At 41.6% G+C, this 22,627-nt stretch overlaps 1 long non-coding RNA gene across 1 annotated transcript; it reads left to right on the forward strand.

Moving 5' to 3' along the window:
- Positions 1-312: 312 nt before the first annotated feature.
- Positions 313-22,613, forward strand: LOC138762101 (uncharacterized). Its single transcript, XR_011356753.1, has 2 exons — positions 313-600; positions 22,243-22,613. It is a non-coding gene; the product is annotated as an uncharacterized lncRNA (long non-coding RNA).
- Positions 22,614-22,627: the final 14 nt, after the last annotated feature.

The following is a 22,627-nucleotide window of genomic DNA, read 5'->3' on the forward strand; positions in this document are numbered from 1 at the left end:
AGGATTCTGACCATTTACCTTAACAATGCATCCATAATTTTATAAATTTCTATCTGGTCTTACCTCAGTCTCTGACACTCTAGAGACAAACCCAAACTTGTCCAACCTTGACTCCTAGTTTGGACCATCTCATCTAGTAACTGCACAGAGATATCCTTGACCCAGGCATTCAGGAGGCAATACAAAATCTGGCAGTCCCTGAAATGCCAATCTGTGCTCTTTAACTATGGAGCTTCCTGTAATTATCATTCCACTTGACTTATCTGTTCCCTCAAATCCAGTTATGATGTCACAATGAAGTGGCTACTGCATCTATCTTCAGATAAGGCATTGCCCCAACAGTATTCAAAGAGATATACCTGTTAATAAGGGGAATTGCTAAAGGGGAATGCTGCACTGCCTGCTCCCTTTACCTCTCTTAGTGGTCACCCAGCTACCTGCAGCCTGTGCCTTGGGTGTGACCACACAACGATAACTCCTATGATCCTCTCAGCTTCCTGGACAATCCTGATTTCATCATACTCCAGCTCTATTTCCTTGACATGGTCAGAATGGAGCTGCACTGATTAACTTCCCACAGATGCAGACACCAGGAACACAGTAAGTTTTGCTGATCTTCCACATCCTGACTGGCATCCCAGTTTCTCTGCAGGATTAAAAGAAAACTTTGTAGTGGCTGTGTAGCAGGTCGAGCAGGCGCACAGCACGGTAACGCAAACCGTCGCCGGTGCGGCTCTCCAGCGATCGTGTGGCGCCGCGGACTGGACCGCTATGCACTTACCTGAGTAATGGACCACGTACACGCAGTATTACATGCTGTGTAACGGCACACCAGATTGATATGCCTCCTTCTAGAGGGCATGGGTCTCCCACCATGTGTACTTTAAATCCACCAGCCCCGCGGATTGGTGGCAAACACTTAGTGACGTCACCACCCCCGTCCTGTGGAGCCCAGGATCGGAGGGATATAAAAGAAACGTGGCAAACTCAAATAAACAGTCTTTGGTTGACTGTATATGTGTGTTGATTTAGTAGCTCTACCGAAGTAGCCGCTACAATTGGTGACCCCGACTGCAAGATTCAGCCGAAGCTTGAATCTACAGTTATCATGGACGCAACAGCTGCAGTTAATGTGGTGGGAGTTCACTTACCTCCTTTTTGGACCCACCAACCTCGGGTATAACTTAATCAGGCTTCATCTTCATCTTCATGGCATAATGGCAGAGGACACAAAACTTTGGCATGTTGTTGGGGCGTTGGATGCTGCTACAGCAGCTAAAGTGAGGGAATTTATTGCCCACCCCACAGCAGACAACCAGTACACCAGGTTCTGCCAATTTCTCCTGGGCACACTTGAATTGCGAGCATGGCATGTGACTTTTGAATATGGAGGGCTGGGTGTCAGGAATCCATCTGACCTGATGAATGAGATGCTCGCGTTAGCGGACATTATTCTCATTGCTTGCTTTTTGAGACTCTATTCCTGTCAAAACTCCTGGTTCATGTCTCGATACCAATAGCTCTCATGGATTTCTGCTGTCCCCATGACATGGTCCGGGAGGTTGACAGACTCTCCCATATGCCAACACAAAAGTCTGCTCACATTCATCCTGTATTCACAGCGGATACATTTCCCATGCCTTGTGAGCCACCTATGCCTGCAGTTCAAAGAAAGAAGGAGGAATGTACCAACAGGCAATGAGAATGGTGTTTTTACCATCGCTGCTGGGGGAAAAATGCCCATAGATGTATCCCCCCCATGTAGCTACCACAACAAAAAGTTGGGAAATGACAGAGCCAGCTGCCAGTAGTGGCCTCGGCAGCTGGCATGAATATTGGCCTCCTGTATATTCAGGATACCTCTGGTAAACACAAGTGTCTCGTAGACACGGGCGCTAAGTCAGCTGGCTCCCGCCGACCTATTTTGAGAAGACACATAAGCCACAACACCTGGCTCTTCAAGCAGCAAATGGGACTTCCATTCCTAGCTTTGGCACACGACCCACCACGATTAGGATAGGAGGAGCTACATTCCAGTGGGATTGTGTTTTGTCTTCTGTTGCACAGCCCATTTTGAGTGCAGATTTCTTACGATCCCATGACTTGCTTGTCGACGTGAAGCGGAGGAAATTAGTTAATGCCACCACTTTCCAAATGTACCTGTTGGTAATGCAGCAAGGAGTGAGTTTTCCAGCTTGGGGTGCACAGCGACGCCTATGCTGCCCTGCTTAGCAAATTTCCTGGTGTGCTCTCTCTTAATTTCAATATCTCCAAAACGGCCCGTGGTGTGTCCCACTACATCAACACCTCAGGCCTGCCGATTTACGCCAGGGCTCATCGTCTTCCGCCGGATACGCCGCACCAGGCAAAGGCAGAACTTACTGCCATGGAAGAATCATTCGACACTCCAACAGTCCTCGGGCATTGCCATTACACATGGTACCCAAGAACACCAGTGGATGGAGTCCCTGCGGTGATTACCACAGGCTCATTAATATAACTACACCTGACAGATACCCCATTACTCATATACAAGATTTCACCTCCCATCTGCACAATTGCTGTGTTTTTTCTAAAGTCGATCTTGTCAAGGGATGCCACCAAATCCCAGTCCATGCAGATGATATTCCCAAAACAGCAATTATTTCTCCTTTCAGGCTATTTGAATTCCTTAGGATGCCTTTTTGGGTTGAAGAACACCACTCAAACATTCCAACGGCTTATGGATGCTTTGGGCAGGGATTTAGAGTTCACTTACATCTACTCAGTTGACATCCTCATCACCAGTCAGACTGAGCAGGATCACCTCCTGCACTTATGCCGCCTGTTCCAATGGCTGGATGAATTCGGATTTATTATCAACCCTGGCAAATGCCAATTTGGCAAATCAACCATCGATTTCTTGGGGCACAAGATCACGGCCAAGGGAGTCTTTCCCTTATCCAGTGAAGTGGACGCAGTCCGTGCTTTTCCAAAGCCTACCACCATTATGGGAAAGCAGAAATTCTTGGGCATGATGAATTTCTATCACCGGTTCATTCCAGCGGCCGCTGACATTCTTCGACCACGAAGCACAAGGAAGTTAATTGGACAACAGAGGCAGAGCTTGGATTCACAACTGCCAAATTCTGGTCAATGCAGTGATGCTCGTACATCCTAATCCCAGTGCTGCCCTGGCACTCACCACTGATGCCTCAGTGGGTGCAGTTCTTGAACAGTCCATCAATGACTATTGCCAACCCCTGGCTTTCTTTAGCTGACACCTGTGGCCATCAGAAATAAAATACAGCACATATGAATGAGAGCTGTTGGCATTGTATCTAGCCACATGGCACTTCCAATATGTTTTGGAGGGTCAGCATTTAACTGCCACTCATTTTTGCCTTCAGCAAAATATCCAACCCATGGTCGGCCAGGCAGCAGAATCACTTGTCATACATTTCTGAATTGAATTCACAGTGGATATGCGTCATGTCTCAGGGATAAACAATCTCGTCGCTGACGTGCTATCCAGACCGACAGTACATCATATTCAGGATAGCATTGATATTCCTGAATTGGCCAGTGCACAGGCCATGGACCCCAATGTTCACCTAGACATACAGTGGGTGGCACCGCAACTAGGTGGCCAAACTCTGCTTTGTGACATGTCTTTGGACTACCCTAGGCCGGTGATTCTGGCATCTTGGAGACAACGTCTTTTGACCAAGTTCACAACTTGTCTCATCCATCCATCAGAACAACCATTAAGCTCATAACGTGGAAGTACATATGACATGGACTAAAAAAAGACATTGCGCAGTGGGCCCAGACGTGCACCTCCTGCCAGACTTCAAAAATTCAGCGGCACACTAAGGCGCCTCTCCAACCTTTCCTGACGGTACACCGGCGTTTTGAACATGTGCATGTAGACTTGGTCGGACCATTGCCAAAACATGAGAAACATCCTAACGGTCATAGATTGATTCATGTGCTGGCCAGAGGTCATCCTGTTGCTATCCAGTGACACTGAGACATGCGCCAGAGCATTCATTGGATCTCCAGATTTGGCATCCCAACGCACATCACTTTTGATCGTGGAGAGTAATTCACCTCTGTGTTATGGACTCCCCTTGCGCACTTTTGTGGCACACAACTGCATCACACTACAGCGTACCACTCATAGTCCAACAGTCTTGTGAAACATTTCCACCGACAACTCAAGACCGCACTCAAAGTTAATTGGACAACAGAGGCAGAGCTTGGATTCACAACTGCCAAATTCTGGTCAATGCAGTGATGCTCGTACATCCTAATCCCAGTGCTGCCCTGGTCAATCCTAATTGGATCTATGAGTTACCATAGGTTCTACTGGGAGTGCGCACCGCTCCCAAGGAAGATATGCCTGCATCATCCGTGGGGATAATTTATGGTTCGGTACTCTCAGTTCCAAGGGACATTCACTTTTCATCCAACTCTGACCTGAACATCCTTCACCATCTTCTACACAGCATCACAGTTAGCAAACCTATTCCAAACAACTGGCATGGAACCCCTAAGCAGCATGTGCCCCCACCTCTTCTCAATGCTGACTTTGTGTTTGTGCGCAGACAGGTCCCAGGAGCACTGTTGCAACAGCCATATGAAGGCCATTTCCACATGGTTAAGAGGGTCGGGGTTGTGTATACTTTGGGCATTGAGGGGCATTTGCAACTGTTTAGTGTGGAGAGACTCAAGCCTGCATATGTGGATCCTACTTCCCCCATTCTTTGCCCCCAGCCCAGGCGACAAGGGTATCCACCTAAGGTGCATGCGGTCAGTTCATTGGTTTCGAACGACGATTCTGGGGAGGATAGTGTAGTGGCTGTATGGCAGGCTGAGCGGCCGCATAGCGTGGTATCATGAACCATCGCCGGCGCAGCTCACCAGCAAACGGGCGGAGCCGCGGGCCAGACCTCTATGCACTTACCTGAGTAATGGACTGTGTACGTGAAGTGCTGCGTGCTGAGTAATGGGACGCCGGATTCATATGCCTCCTTCTAGAGGCCGTGTGTCTCCCACCATGTGTACTTTAAACCCGCCAGTCCAGCGGATTGGCGGCAAACACTTAGTGACATCACCAGCCCCGTCCCATGGAGCCCAGGATGGGAGGGATATAAAAGAAGCATGGCAAACTCAAATAAACAATCTTTGGTTGACTCACCCTGTGTATGCATGTTGATTTAGTAGCTCTACTGGAGTAGTCGCTACAACTTTACCTATCCTTACCCATTCCTCTGCTGAGCCTTCTTTGCCCAATCCTCTCAAGCTAAAGCCTTGACAATTACCCTCAACTACTGCACTTACACCTTGAGCACTGTCACTCCCAAAATGGCCAGTGCTAGAGCCTGCCTGCAGCTCCCACTGAAATCTGAGTGGCCCTTACCACAAACTGCCACTTTTGTTAAACTCCTGCCATCCTCCTTCCCACCACTCTTGATGAAAACTGCTGAAAGATGACAATGTAGGAATGAGTTTTTAATATCAGTTCTTATACTTTGAGATGTCACGTTAAGTTATGGGTGGGCAATTTTTAGTTCCACCATGAATATTGGCAGGAATGGCGTAGTGATAAGGAAAAGGCCACAAATAAAAACTTTGTAGTGACTTTGCCCATTCCAATTTTGAAGGAAGCATCGTCTTAGATGGCAAAAAAGGCAAATGGCTTTATCAATATATTTAACACAGAACCCTTGTATTCAGTTTATTACTCTGTAAAGCGCAAGTTTAACTTCCCACATTAAGCAGAAAATAGCCCAACAAATCTCTTTTAAAAGGATTGTTGGAAGGTGCCTGTGAGAAATTTTAAGTATGCAGCAAAATCTTGAATGATCTTCCTGCATCAGGAGGCATGACAGTTAAATGAATGAACTTCAGTACTTGGCACAAGAGTTTGCAAGGACCTGACTCCAAATCGGAAAACAGAAATTTCATGAACAGTCGGCTTCATGAATAGAGATTAATTTCCCTTAAAAGGAAACATAGCTCACAAAAGTTCATCCCTTATATGGTTTCAGGTTTACAGTGTACTACAAAAGACAAATCTCTAATCGTTTGCAACATCCCAAAACAGGTTCCTGTTGTTGACTTACTAGTTGTCTTCGGTGGCTTTGAAAGATTTTGAGAGTACAGCTTACAAACTGCAAATATTGTAAATGCTGGTCTTGTTACCAATTGTTAATGACAGTGAATGATATGATTTGTCATCCACTAATTTAAATACCTTCCTGGAAAATTTCCAGCTAATTGGAATACATGAGAATGGCTGGCAGCCCCCCACAACTCCTAGCAAGACTCCTTCAGTGTGATCAAACATATTTGGGCATTCAGTAAGTGGTAGGTCTTCCTATCAGACAATGAAGGGTGTAACAGTATGAGATTACTGTGTTTACTATCCATACCACTTGCCTCTCTGGGAATCCCTATTGTCCCATAACATGAGATGATCCTAATGCACTGTTGTTTTGCTGGTTTGCAAAATGGGATGAAATCTTCAATTCTCCCAAGAGGGTCAAATACCTGACATCGACGTGTCTATGTGATATGGCAGAAAATCTTACAAGCTGCTTGACGAATAAATCCAGTCATCACTTTCACAGGCTGAGCTGTCCAAGCAAATGATCTTGGCTGCAGGACTTCATACATTATTGACACTATACCCTTATAGCCTCTAAATAGTTTGGTTTAGAGTGTGGGAGTTACCATCTGGTACAGGGCCTCCTCTTCGTTTCCTGCTTCATGGGTTGCTAATATGGTATTGGTGGTGTGGGGAGCAGTGGCAATTGCTTCGATGGGGGTTGGAAATAGCATTATTGGAGGAGTGTGGGGAATTGGTTTGGTGAGTGATGGGTAGTGGGGCGGATGGATTGTGGTGATGAGAAAGGAAAATAATCGCAACATTTCGGATGTTGGGAATGCGGTGATTGGATTGCTAGAGTTGGTGGGGGTATGGTGATGGAGTGGATAGGAAGGTGATGATGGCGTTGTTGGGTATATTGTGATGGAGGTTTGTGGATGTGATGTTGGAGTGAGAGGTAATGGTAAGGAGCGGTGGATGGAAGTGTGGTGATGTGGTTGGTCACAGACCAACAGTAATAGAAATTCAGTAAGACAGTGTTATTTTTAAAACAATCTATTTATTAATAATTACTAATAATATAACATCTTACTTAAATGTACCCTACCTATGCATGAATATACCTAGTGTGTGTGTGTGTGTGTGTGTGTCTGTCTGTCTTTCTGTCTGTCTGTCTATTACCCAAATTATTACAGCTTAGGCACAATTCTGAAAAGTCAATTCAAAGTTCAGTCTTAGAAATCCTGCGTTGAATCTCAGGCTTTTAAAGTTGATGCTCAGAAGTAATTACAAAGGAGGTGAGTGATCAGACCGCTGAAAACTCATCAATCCTTGTCAAGTTGCTTCCAGTGAAATTTCCTTTTAGACAAGTGGGTGTCACAACTCCCCTCTTCCTTGCATAGTGGGAAAATAAGTGTGTGACCACCACAATGCTTCCAAAACCTAGGCAGGGTCAGATGAAATTACCATCAAAATAGACATGATTCAATAATTTTCCTGACAAAGAGAATCAGCAAAATTGCCCAATTCACACAAAGCCTCTCCACCTTTGTGTTTATCAGACGACTGCCTGATCAATAATGAAACCTGTTTCTGTAAGCGCCCCAAACACATGACTCATGATCACATGTCTCTCTGTAAGGGTTCCATCTGTTTTTCTGAATAAACAACCACTTCTTTTGACTTCTTTCAGAGCATTAACTTTGTTTATGGTTTGTACTTAATGATGCCACTCCGTCTGTGAATGTTGTGAAAACTGAATGTTTTGCAGTCTGCACCACCCCGCAAAGTGACACTCAATAAATAAAACAGGAGCTTGCAATAGGTTTGATGGGGGTGGATGAAGTTGAGCCAATGCACTGTGGATGTAATGAAGATAGGTGAGATCTGATGCTGGAGGTATGTGGGGTTTAATGATGGGGTTGGTGAGAGCATGATGAATGGGATGTATGGGTGTGGTGATGGATCTACAATATCATAACAGCAACCCAAGAAGCAGGAAACGAGGAGGAGGCCCTGTACCAGATGGTAACTCCCTCACTCAAAACCAAACTATTTAGAGGCTATAAGGGTATAGTGTCAATAATGTATGAAGTCCTGCAGCTAAGATCATTTGCTTGGACAGCTCAGCCTGTGAAAGTGATGACTGGATTTATTCGTCAAGCAGCTTGTAAGATAATGGGGGTTGGTGGGATGTGGCAGAATGGATATTGTTTGGGGGGGTGATGAGGATGTAGTGATAAGGTGAGTGGATGGCTCTAGTTTCAGAATGGATGCAGGGCTGTGATAATGGGGGTTGGTGGGTGTGGTGAAGGATATATGGAGGCAATGAAGAATGGGATGAATGGAGGGAGATGATAATGAGGGTCAGCCTGTTGTTTACTGTAACAGGAGAAGGAGTCACTGTTACAATTCTTTTGACAGATTTTGGCAGACAGAATTTGGCAAAACTGTTTATTTTAATTTTTTAATGAATGGTGAGATCACACCATCTATACAACAAGGACTCAATTGATATTTAACAAGCTAGCTTTGGTGCTGTTTTCTCAAATATTACAAAAGTTGAGCATTTGTTTGCCTTTCTCAGTATTGGAAAACCATTTTACCGACTTTATGCTGGGAAATCATCATCCATGGTGGGAAAGATGGGGTGGGGATATAAGGGATGGAGGACAGGGTGTGGGTGCACCTCAAGGCCTGGTATAAAGGCTGTATCTTGTAAGTTTATGTTTTCATTTGTAAGTTATAAAACATAATCCAGCCCATCATTTATTCACCCATATAAAACCTTTGACAAAAATCTATACAACAAAGCTTTACTGCAGTTAAATATTGTCGGTTTATAATGATTCTGTTCATACTTTTTTATCCAAATAATATAGAGGATTGAAATTAAGCACTTCTGGGAAATGGATAATGTCTGTTTATGTTATCTATGGTTCTCATAATCTTATAGTTTATTTGTCTCCATCACTTCAGAGGAAACAACCCAAGTTTAACGAGTCTCTCCTTATACCTCATGAATTCATGGTAGCATGTTGCATTTGGGATGTTACTGCTTGAGAGAGTGACACATAATAATCCCTAATCTGAGTAAGGACATTGTTGCCATCGAGGGGATGCGTGAAAGGTTAACCATGCTGATTTCTGGGATGGCAGGACTGCCATATGAAGAAAGATTGGACAGATTGGGGTTATACTCTTTGGAATTTAGAAGGATGATAGGGGATCTTATATAAATCCCAACAGATTAGATGCAGGAAGAATGTTCCTGATGTTGAGGAAGTCCAGATCAAGGTCCCACATGGGTTAGCCACTGAGGAGAAACTTCTTTACTTGGAGAGTTGTGAACCTGTGGAACTTCCAATCTCAAAACGTTGTTGAGACCAATTCATGAGATTACTTGCAGTGGATATGCAAGAGTTTAAAAAATACAGCCACTTGGAGTGTCTGTGGCTACTGAAAATTTTCCATATAACCAAAGTGGACATGCAACCTGGCAGACCACTTTCATATCTGGACCATGTGTCCTCGGAGGCTGTGCTGTGCAAAGAGGAAAACTCATTGATCATGTCCTCAATGTCTTTGTTCATTCTGAGCCAGTAGCAAAAGCCACTGGCCACTCCATTCATTGAATCGTGCAAGTACCTGGCAAGCAATTTCCTTAACATTTGTCTCTGCAGCACCTGGAAATGACTATTCAATGTCTCCGCTTAATTTGTAAACAATTCATGCCTTCTCTACCTTCATTCAGATACACATTTGATTCATTACAACCAGCCACCATATGTCTGTTCCCTTCCAATTTCCACAACAGTGAGCAAAATGTTACAATCAAACATTTGCATCGTAAATATCTTAACCTCACAATTCCCTTTTGCTTCTTCATATGGAAGCTTTAAGAAGGTATCAGGTGTGATATTTTACTTTGAGATCCTATGTTTTTTATGTTCTACTCATACAAAAAGACAAACATGGCTCATCTTTTCAACCTTTAAGCTGAAAATGTTTGATTTTGCCCCGAAAAGAGCCAGCATTGGTTTTGAGCTGTCACAATCTCAAAAGACCATCCCAATCAAATTAGTGGAATCAAATAACTCCAGAGATAACTATCTATGCATCTTTTGCAATAACGCAAAATTCATTTCACCCTTTGTCACCATGTGAGAAGCTTGTATATTGGTCTTTCATAATCAATTTCTGTTATATTGAATGACAAATACCTCATTGTTTGAGGCATCACATGCAAGTTTTAATGTTCTTTTACTGAGGTCATGTAGCTGGAATCATTTGCTACTAAGGAGTGCACATACTTGGTGGGTCCTTGCTCTAATATCTCCTTCATATCAGGTGGAAAGATGTTAATCTGGTTTCTCAGTCTGTTAAAAAATCTAGCATGATATCATGGTTCATTCCGGAAAACCATGTTCCTTCATATTCTCCAGCCTTTAGACATCCAGAATCGCTGATATTCTCCTCAACAAACCATAGAACCCAATCCGATTCTGCAGGTCTCATTCTAAAAGAGAGCAATCTACACCAGAGTCTGTGCTCATTTCAACATCATTGTTGCCTTGATGTCACAGCTATTATTTTTCCTTTTGCCATTTGTAACATAAATGCAGTTTAAAGTGCTTTATTTATTATCCTTCTTCACTTTTTGTATATGCTAAATGCCTCCCACAAGTCATTATTACATTTACTTCCTCGCTGTCCACTATGGTGCTTTCTCTTGATTTGCAAGCTTTCAAAAGATGCCTTGTCTTCTAGCAGTAAAACAATGAGCTGTCCAAAATGGAGAAAGCTGAGTTAAGTGGCTTCCCACCAGAAACATGTACTGCACCTGCAAAATTCTGTTCCTATAAAGAAGATCCTGCTGCTATGACAGGTTTACATGCTGCATGTACACTTATATCCTGTGACGTCTGAAACTCTCTTACATTGTCGGACATCATTTCCATGGCAGCAACAATTTTATATGCTCTATCAAGCATGAGATCCTGTACATTGAAGAGGTTGCCTGAATATGCTCACCTGCAAATGTACGCACAAATCAATCCTTCAAAGCCAAGTCCAGAAACATCCTGAAATTGAATACTCGATTCTTTAATTCAGCAATATTGTCACTGTTTGCTTCAAGGAATTTGGCTCCAAGTCCAAATTTATGGCTTTCAAAGATTTCTTTGAAATGCTGCTGTGTTAAAATTACAACACAAAGTTCACGAATGTTGAATATGTGATCCTTGTTAGAATGGTCTTTTCTCTTTGAATAGACACTTTTTCTGCCCTGTGGTTCTTTCTCATGACTTCTATAATGTTATTATTATTGAAAAAAAATCCATTTGCTGCCAGTTGTTTTCATAACCACCTGATTTATTGTGGTATTCCTGCAGTTCACACTCCAACATTGTATTCCTCTCATCAATGTTCTGGCTACTTTTTGACCAACCATAATGAAGTCTGCTCTAGGAAATGCATAAGGAATCTAGAGCTAAGTCAATGACCATTCTAGCGAAAGGTCATCCACTTGCTTGCTTCCAGCTCCTTTTACAGAATTCCACATCCTCAATGTTTTGCTGAGGTTCTGCCTTGTTCTCTCTCTCTTTAAAGTCACTGCTTCGTCAATAGTGCAATTCCAGCATTTTCTGGTTTTCAACTATCTTCTTTGGCTTGGCTTCGCGGACGAAGATTTATGGAGGGGGTAAAAAGTCCACGTCAGCTGCAGGCTCGTTTGTGGCTGACAAGTCCGATGCGGGACAGGCAGACACGATTGCAGCGGTTGCAGGGGAAAATTGGTTGGTTGGGGTTGGGTGTTGGGTTTTTCCTCCTTTGCCTTTTGTCAGTGAGGTGGGCTCTGCGGTCTTCTTCAACTATCATCGATGACCATCATGCCACCCATCCCCCATCACCATCTCCTCTGCTCCTTCTGTGTCTGAGACCTGACATTCAAGCAAGTTCAAAACAACCTGGCACACATTCAGCCTTGTAGTTTCTGGCAGATCTAATATCAATCATGACAAATCAACTTTGATTGGTTTCCAGCTGCTCTCAAATTATCAAGAAATTTTAAACTCCAGTTTTCATTCCCAAGTGTAACCTTTGAAGTTATTCTCCGTTTCATATTCCCTTCTCACGTTAAAATGTGTGGAAACAAAGCCTCCGCAGCTGTCTCCATTCACCCCAACCCACTTTATTCCAATCCCTTCTTCTTCTGCCTTCCTGTCTGTAACTTCACCTGTCTCTTTTTTTCCTTTAATTCTTCTCTGGAAACTTATCTTATTCTTTAACCAAATTTGGTGTTCTCTCAAGATCCCTCCCTCACAGTTTCTCATCACCCAACTCTTTACTTACAAAGGTGTCCAATACCTCCATCTCCTTCAAACCAATTATCCACATGCCCCACTTAAAACAAATCACCAAATGATTTCAAATATTCGGATTTGATTCTGACATTTTTGGAATATTCTTAAACAAGGGATAGAGAGATAATTTTGTGCATGAAATGGCAAGTGGACATGTTCAGGCAAAACTTGTTGATGTCCAGAATCTCACCCTAGAAAGACCATATAAGTTCATTGCTACCTGGAAATGGCATGGAAAAACCAAGGGTTTACAGGATGTAAATGTGCATCCAGGATGTAAACTTCATAAATTGCAGCCAAATTTACTATTACTTCCTATGATTCGGCAATGTAGTTGAAACCTTGCCAGTAGTAATATAGTCTATCCCAATCCAAGTTAGTAATATTATGTTTTGTGATTATAAGTATAGCCTCTTCCTGTTCGCTTGGCTCTGTTACTTGTTATACTGTTCCATCTCCCTTATGCATTCTACCTTCATGATGCTGATCAAGTTCTCTACATCCATCACAAGAATGACATTACGCATTTTCTGATATCGTCACCTTCCTAATCCTCACATTCACTTTTGATGTATAACCTTCTTCTTTAAATCATGATGGCCTTTATGGACATCTCATGGAAGCAAATGATTAGCATCTTGGCCACTGCATCACAGGATGGAACAGTTGCTGCAGAAAAATGGATCGGAGGTCAATCCACAGGACCATAAGAGTGCAGAGAGGACTACTGGAATCTCCCACCACCCCCCCCCCCCCCCACCATCCCATCATCAGGATCATTGTCTGAAGAGGGCACGCAAAATCACTGAGGACCCATTCCACCTTGCACACAGCATCTTTCGACTGCTCCCGTCGGGAAAGAGATGCAGGAGTATCAGAGCCCGCACCACCAGGCTGAGGAACAGCTTCTTCCCACTGGGAGTGAGAATGGTGAATGAACAAAGGAACTACTCACACTAACCATCCAAAACTCTCATTTATGAAAAAAAAAATCTATTTTTATTTTTTATATATATATAAAATATATTGTCCTAGATATAAATTGTTTGTCTGTATGTGTGCTATGTTTGGTTGTGTCTCTGCATTTTTTTTTCACCGAGGACAAGAGAACGCTGTTTTGTTTGGGTTGTACTTGTGCAATCAGGTGGCAATAAACTTGACTTTAATTGCCTTGATTCCACCTATATCCCAATTAAACTTACCTTTCTATCTCTTATTTCCATTTTAAAAATATTCTCACAGTCAATTGTAGATCCATCAAATCTTAATTCAGAAGTAAAACATGAAAATCTTTTGACACCATGGTTGAAGTAAAAACACAATGCTGGAGAAACTCAGCAGGTCAAACAGTGTCCTTTATTCCTCTGGAATTTCGCGTACTTACAATATCCCACTACCAGACATGTCTTTCCCACTCCTCATCTCTCTGCCTCCCGAAGGGACCACTCCTTCCATAACTCCCTTCTGCACTCATCACTCTCCACCTATTGTCAGCCCCCCACCCCTGCACCTTCCCCTGTGGCCGCAGGAGGTGCCACATTTGCACCCACACCTCCTTTATCACCATCGTCCAGCCTTTCCAAACAGGCCTTTCACATGAAGCAACATTTCATTGGTATATCCACAGAACTGATTTACTGCATCCAGTGCTCTCTTTATGGCATTCTCTTCATCAGAGAGTCTTGGCTCAGATTTGGAGATTGCTTCACTGAGCACCTTCGATCCATCCACACTAGTGACAGAGACCTCCTAGAAGCCAACCATTTCAGTTCTGTGTCACACTCCCATACTCACGTCTGTCCATGGCCTTAGATACTGTTCCACCAAGACCACCCACAAACTGGAGGAACAACACCTGATTTTCTGTCTGAGTACTCTCCAACCAGATGGAATTAACATTGACTTGTCCGGTTTCTGCTAACCTGCTCTCTTCTGCCCCCCTTCCCATTTTCAGCTTTCCGTCCCCCTTCCCTCTCTATTCACCTAGCCATCCCTCCTCCCCTTAATTCCTGCTGTCCCCTCCCTCCTTCTTCCCCCCCATCCCCCACTCTTTTATTTGGACGCCTACCGACATTTTTCCATAACTTGATGAAGGGCTCAAGGCCGGAACGTCAGTTATGTATTTTTACCACTTTGGACACTTTGACCTGCTGAACTTCTCCAGCTTTGTGTCTTTATTTTTAAATCTTAATTCAGTGCTGGTAAAAACAAAGCAATTGATTCCTGGATCCAACTTTGTGCCACTATTCTGCTGTTTTGCACTATCAATCTGATGCCCTGCATGCAGAAATAACTGAAAACTTTTGATACTGCAGAAAATGTTGGAAAAACTCAGCAGGTCCAACAGCATCTGAAGAAAAAGGAACTGGGCAAATGGTTCGGGTTAAACACCCTTCATGAGAACTGAAATATTAACTTTCCACACATTCTGTCTCACCTGCTTAATGTTTCCAGCATTTTCTGTTTTATTTCACATTTCCAGTATCGGCAGTTGTTGATTTTCATGCCCTGCATATTGTCCACTTTAAGCTAAAATGCACTGTTATTAAAATAATAAGATTGAAACTGCTGCAGTCAAGAACATTTTATCCCTGGATATTATTCCATCTCCTCCCAATTACATTATCCTGAAAGTTGATGTATTTAAACACATACATTCCTGTGGAAAAAAGCCATCTATTCACCTGTTATGGTGCCCATCTTCACAGGCTCTGGGACCATTTTTATGGTAGCAGTCCTGAAAGGCACATCACATCATTTCATAGCTGGCTTGAGGGATGGAGGAATGCTGTGGTGAGGATATGCAGGTGGTCATGGAGGAAATGGGTGGGCCAGGATGTTCTTGCAATGCACCCTTTGTACCCATAACTTTGTACATTGTTTTTCTTGTTAGCTGCAATCCTCATCAATGCTTTTATTGTCTTCAAAAACTTGACTATTCTAATGCCCTCTGAATCAGACTTGTTTCTTTCCCATAACTTTGCAGCTAGTTTCCTACTTGTATCAAATTCCATACATCATCACCATTTTCCTCACATTAAGTCTTGATTCAAGGGCAGCTTGATTTTAAAATGTTTCAGTGCCTCTCCAATCCCAATTTGCCCAATCTCTACAAAGCATATAAAATCTTGCCTTTCTCCAAATATCTGTATAGCTTCTCATTCTTCCCTGCCTACACACTGATGCCTTTAGCTTGAGTCATCCTGCCCTATGTGTTGGAATTCCTTTGCCTTTTCACCGTCTTTTGTGGAAATCATTCAAACCTACATCTTTGACCATGTGTGGCTTCCCTGTCCCAATGTCTCTTTCTTTAGGGGAAGGTTAATTTGCAGGGCTGATTACTGCATTAAAGGTACACATTACTAAGATGCTGCACTGATAAAGATTTAAGAGTTTTAAGGGTGCACGAACACTTTACCACATGAATTGAATGCAAATAATTTTGGAGTTCACTTCCAGGTTGAAGATCCAGGTTAAATTGATAATTTCAAAATGCAATCTTTTTCTGTAAGTATAATTGGTGTAAAGATTGTTAATACTCTTGGGGTCATGCAATGATGAAAGTGCAATTAAAGCTAAGCTTAAGAGCAACGTGAAATACATACACTATCCACAAGAGGAACCAGCAAATATTAAAAGTTTCCCCACCCCCCTCCACCCACCTCTTAGCTCCTCACTCCACTGGCATATTACTGGACAAAGATCACTTCCCCAATGCATAACTGTGTATTAAACATGGAACTGTACAGCACAAGAACAGGCTCTTCAATCCACAATGCCAGTGTTGGCCATGATGCCAAATTAAAGTGATCCCATCTACCTGCACATGATCCAGCTCCGTCCATTTTCTGCACGTTCGTGTACCTATCTAAACAGTTCTTAAATGTCACCTGCTTCCACCACCAACGCCCTTCCAGTAGCACATTCCAGGCACATACCACTGTCTGTGTAAAACATTGCATCACACATCTCCTGTAAACCTTCCTCGCTCACCTTAAAGCTATGCTCTCCAGTATTTGACATTTCCACCCTGAGAAAAAGACTCTGATTATCTGCCCACATATGGCTCTCTTAATTTGATTAAACTTTTATTATATCTCTCCTCTTCCATTGATGCTCCAGAGAAAAAAAATTCAAAGTTTGTCCAATCTCTCTTCCTAGTTAACGCTCTTTAATTCAGGCATCATCCTAGTGAAACCCCTCTGTCCCCTCTCTGAAACCTCCATATCTTTCCTGTAATGTGATGACCAGAATGTGCACAATACCTCCAATGTGGCCAGACCAAAGCTTCACATCTGCAGAATTGTTTGAAGTTCATTGTTTAATCAGTCGTGACAATTAGGATTGATTTCTTTTCAACAATGATATCATGTGTTTTAATCAAGGATAAATGGATGAAATTTAAAATCTCATTACATTTACTGATATTTTGTAGCAAAGCTGCAATATGTTGATAAGTCCCAGCTATTGGAGATGGACAATTCCATTAATTCCTCTAAGACAAGAAACTTCTTTATTTCTATCTTAAATGGTCAACCCCTTTACTTTGAAATTATGTACTTTAGTTTGAGATCCCAGATGACTCTCCACTTCCATCCAGTCAGCCTCCTCAGAATCTTAAATTTCAATAAAATCTGGTCCAAAGTGAATCACCCCAAAAAGTCTCTTCATATATCAAACTTAGTGGATAGCACAATGTTGTTACAGTGGTAGCAACTGGGGTTTGAATCCCACGCTTTCTGTAAGGAGTTTCTACATTCTTCCCGTGTCTGCGTGGGTTTTCCCCAGGGGTTCTGGTTTCCTCCCACCATTCGAAATATACCGGGGGTTGTAGGTCAATTGGAGATATTTGGGCAGATCAGGCTCATTGACCATAAGGGCTTGCTAAGATGCTGTCAGACTAAATTAAAAATTAAAGTTAAAAAAAGTCAGGAATCAATTTAGTGAATATTCTTCTTTAAGATCCAAACTGTATGCAGAATTCCAGGTGCACTGTTGCTAATGGCCTATAAAGCTACTTCAAATCTTCCTTGATTTTATTCTTCATACTGCTTGAAACATGAGCAGCATTATATATGCCTTTCTAATTATGTGCTGTCTGCCAACCCTTGATGGTAGGACCCTTTGTACCATAACATGTTTTAGTTACACTCCACTTAAGTGAAAGTTTGCTTTTGCAGTTTTCCTTTCAAAGTGAATAGCCTCACATTATTCCACATCTTTTTGCATCATAGAACATAAGACATTACAGAATAGTACAGGGCTTTCAGCCCATGATGCTGTGCTGACCTATAAAAAAAAACTACTCAACAAACATCTTGCAGTTACAGCCTCTGTATTTCTGTTCATGAAATCTTCTGTGGACAGCAGTCATTGGTGCATCTACACCTGACTCCTGACGAGTGTTTCTAATCCGTCGGTCAAGCGTGTGGGGATTCCTCTATCTTCAGCAGTGGGGGTCTTCCTTGGCCTACCAATCCCTTTGTGATAACTGAGCTCACTAGCAAGCTCTTTCTTCTTAATGATGTTCCAAATGATTGATTTTGGTCATCCTAAAGTTTGGGCGGTCTTATTCTTGTTTCATTTTTGTATTTTAGCCTCATAATGGCTTCTTTGACTATCCTTGGGACAACTCTGAAAAATGGCAACTAAAGTTACCAAAGCTGTTCAAAAGCTTAGAAGCAAACTTAGCTCTCTTATACCTGCATCAATTAAATATATCTCAGTAATCACAAACATCTGTGAAGCCAAATGTCTCAAACATTATGATGCTATAAATTGGGGGAACAATGTAATTCCTACATCGTCAAAGCAAAATGTATACAAATAACCTTGAATAAAATCTGGAATATGAACTTTAATCGTATGTGAATTGTTTAATTACAAATTTAAAATGTTGGAGCACAGGTGCAAAAAAAGGAAATAAAGTGTCTTTGTCCCAAAGTGTTTGTGATCATTCAGATGGGAATGTAGGTGGCATGATCAGTAAGTCACAAATAACACTAAGCTTGACGGAGTTATTGACAGTATGGAGGGTAGTTCTAGACTACAGTATGGTTTTGATGTGATAATGAGATTAGCTGAGGAATGGAAGATCAAGTTTAATCCTGATAAATGTGAGGTTACATATTTTGGGAGAATTAATGTGTCTTGAACAAATATCACAAATGCTAACATCCGAGGGAGTAGTAAGAACTAGAGGGATCTTAAATGTGCAAATCCAAAGATTCTTGAAAGCAGCAGTACAGGTAGGTGATGTGGTTAAGAACACAAATGCAATGTTGGTCGGGGCACTGATTACAGGAGCAGGAGGCTTATGCTCCAATTAATCAAGCATTGATCAGACTTGAACTGAAGACTTCTGTTGAAGTCACACACCTTAAAAGAAAACTCATGCTAGTACTGAAGAGATTCACCAAGATGTTGCTTGAGGTGGAGCATTTTAGTTTATGAGGAGAGATTGGAGAGGCTAGATCAGTTTTCCCTGGAGCAGAAGAGGGGACATGACTGACACATATAAATATATAGAAGGTAGAGTACATTAATCTTTTCCCCTAATCAGAGGTGAATTAAACTAAAAGACAGAGATTTAGGGTAGGGTTAAGAGATTTAGAGGGAATATAAAGGTACCTTCCCTCAGCCCAAGTGCTGAGTGGTATACACTGCCACACAGAGAGAGAGAGAGAGAGAGAGAGGTGAAAGGAGAGTGGCTAACAACATTTATAAGGTGTCTTAATTAACATTTGAATTGCCTAATCATTGTAGGGACTGGGCCAAGTGTTAGAAGGGATTAATAGGGATAGGTGTCCACTGCTTGACATGGGCTAAATGGCCTGTTTCCATGCAGTCTGAGTGTTTGGTGGCTAAAAGACCAACTGTCTATCCTTGTATTGAAAAACAATAAGCAGCCCTTCAGCAGACATTACAGCAATGTAAATGAGATAGAAATGTATCTGTTGTGAAGTGTCAATTTGTGGTGCTGCTATCTATCAAATTATTCAATTAAATTGCTTGGGGAATTATGTTATTCCTCATTTAAAACCACAATCATTGTTTAATAAACCTGTTAAGTAGCCTAGATCATTACTGAAAGTATCATAACTCAATGACTGATCAGGCACAAATGTGCCAATGGATTCCATAAACCACAACCAACACAATGAAAACTGTAATATTATGCCTTTAATATAGAACCCTAAAATTAGGATTTTGGGTGGTTTTAACAATGCCACTCTGGGAGAGATGACAATTGCATATGAAAAGTGCATCGGTAACAGCAGCCAGAGAGCAACAGCTATAACGAATATTCAAACAGGAAAACTAATATAGTCAGAATTCAATCCCATTCTGGTGAGCTGATTAATGATCGATTAATGAGAACACTGGAGGAGAGAGCAAATTGGGAAAGGAGTGCCTTTCCTGGATTATCAAAGTGGATCCAAGAAATACACATTGAGTGAATTTAAAACCCAGAATAAATGCCATGTATCCACCATGGGCTACTAAGTTATGGCATTCAGAATAGAATTCAGATGAGGATGTTTGTAAAGATTTTGAGGAAGTCTTTACTTGGTATTGTTGCCACTCTTTGTAGTTCACTTTCTTCATGTGCTGGGAATTGTTTTAGATAGAGAAAACAGAGCCAGGGAAAATGTAAAAACACAACGCTGGAAAACTCACCAGATCACACAGTGTCTCTTATGTAGCAAAGATATAGACACATAACCAAGGTTTTGAGCTTGAGTTCTTCACCAAGGTACAAGCCAGGGAAAATGGACTTGGCCCTGCATCTTCAAGGGATGCATCCCTGTGAGACAACAACCTTCGAATATAATCATCGCGTTCATTAAAACATTCCGAACTTAGCGTGAAAATCGTGAAAGAGAAGGGTGCTAAATGTAGGAATCGAGGTGAAAAGCTGGTCATTTTCCAGACCTCCTGCTTAGGAGATAGCGAGTTGTTCAAACCCCGTCGATAGACAAGCAACAAACGTGGAGATGGGACGTGAACTATCGCAGCTCGACCTGCATTGTGTGCATTTGAACACGTCAGGGTGAAATCACTTTTGCTCATAGAAAGATCTAAAAACGCCAGCTAAACGAATGGAACCAAATTAAAATCTTCAAAGGATGAAACGCTCCTCGTGTGATGAAACTGGCACAAATTAAGCCCAGCATTTCTCTTTGCAAGGCATCACATGGCAAATGTCCTTTTGTGCGAATGTTACTTTTGCAATTTTACCAAAAGCGCCCCTTTCAATACCAACCTTTCCAGTTCTTCGAATAAACGCCACATCGTTAACTTCGCTAAGAATTGTTCACATGGCCAAATATCTTAAAGATGCTGAACCATAAAGTGGAATGACTGAAATATCAAATCGAATCACAAGTCCTGAGTGTGACTGTTCGAAAATTCCATTGTCTTTAAAATAAAAGGTAGGCAGATTATTCAGTTTTTATTTACCGGTCGTTATAGCTGTGTCACCGGTTTTACAACAGTGATATGTCACATAGGAAGGATTTTCGTTTCGAGAAATGGCTCCTCTTCAAAGTTCTACGGATTTGGTTCATTTATCTAAACCACATTTGCCTACCCTTATTTTGTACGTTCAAATACCACGTCGCGCTTCAGGGTTAGAAAAGGCAATTCGCTTATAAACAGTAGAAATTCGCTCCAAGTGACTTCGGCGCGGCTCAGTTGCAGGGGAAAACTCGGAGTATCGCATTTGACATTATTTCGAGTTGTATCAAGGACTTTAATAAAGAACAAAATGGTGTGCTCTTGCTATCATACTCCAGTTGTATGCGTTTTGAGGGAAGGGGTATTCAACATGTTGCAATTCATAATCAACCACAATTTCAAAATAACCTCTTGTATTTATAAAAACGAATTGAAAACCAAAAAAAAAAAAGCTACAACACACTGAGTTGTTCTTCATTCGATCTAAATTTGAAAGAACTCCGACTCTCAAATTATAGAAAGCATTTTGCTGAATCGTCCTCCACAACTGAACTTTCTCCAAGTTGTTGTTGCCCGGAAAAGGTGCTGCGCAGAACTTTATCCCTCAAAAGAACAAAGTCTCCACCAACTGTTTTCAAATAAATGTACACAAGGGTTAAAATATATCTACAATGTTTTATTTGGCATGTAGAATATCAGGGGGAAAAAAAATTAGGGCTGAGATGTCAACATTCTCAGAACACGACGAGTGTTTCTATTCCCAACATAACATTCAATCACATTTTAAATACAGTTACTACACTTCGTTAAATGCTAATATTGTGTATCAGAAGTTGTAGATATTTGTTTTTTTTTGAATAATCAATAGTATAAACGTCCTGCGGGCGTTAATGACTTCAAGAATCAGATGAACTTAAAAGATTTCTACCAAAACGGGTTCGTTAATTTGAAAACTGACAATTATCGCAGAAAATTGACATAATTTTACATACAATTTATCTTTTCTAATAGGATACTGAGTCAGCATGTGCGATATACGAAAAAAAGGTTAAGATCGACGTGTAAACGAGAAACCGATCATTTAAATTCTAGTTACTAACAGGAAGGACAATTGCTGTTCCCAGTAGGAGACTTAAAGAAAGTTAAATTATAAGAAAGTAACGAATGAAGTTTTTTTTATAATAGATAATTAAAAGATTTATTGTTTATTTAAATACCGAACCGAGCAATGAAACGATTTAACAGACATTTGGTATAATGTGAATTAGTTGAGCAAAATATGATAGACTTTTAAATGATTCTAAAATACCGGAACTCTGTTTACAGATTTGCATACTTGCATCACAAGCTGCGAAGATGATCACTAGGAAACTGCGCTGGAGTTGTGCCACTTAAAAATATCTGCAAGTGAAAAAAAATCGCACAAGGTGATAGCTGCTGGACGGCCGTACATTTATAATCATGTAACAGTACATAGCAGGAAGCATCTAAAGGCTTTCGTTTTAAACTAGCATTTTAACCGTGAATTAAGGGAAAATACCTTCAACTCCAAAGCACTCTGCCTCCCAACTCTTAATGAACGAAACACGCGAGACTTAAAAGGACCACAAAGGTCAATTCGAACATGCGGCACGAAATCAGAACTCGCCGTAAAGAGGAATTGTATAAAGGAATAAAATATTTCCGAGGCTACTTGATTCCATTCGTTTTA

This window comes from Narcine bancroftii, chromosome 4 (assembly GCF_036971445.1).
Source record: "Narcine bancroftii isolate sNarBan1 chromosome 4, sNarBan1.hap1, whole genome shotgun sequence".
NCBI lineage: Eukaryota > Metazoa > Chordata > Chondrichthyes > Torpediniformes > Narcinidae > Narcine > Narcine bancroftii.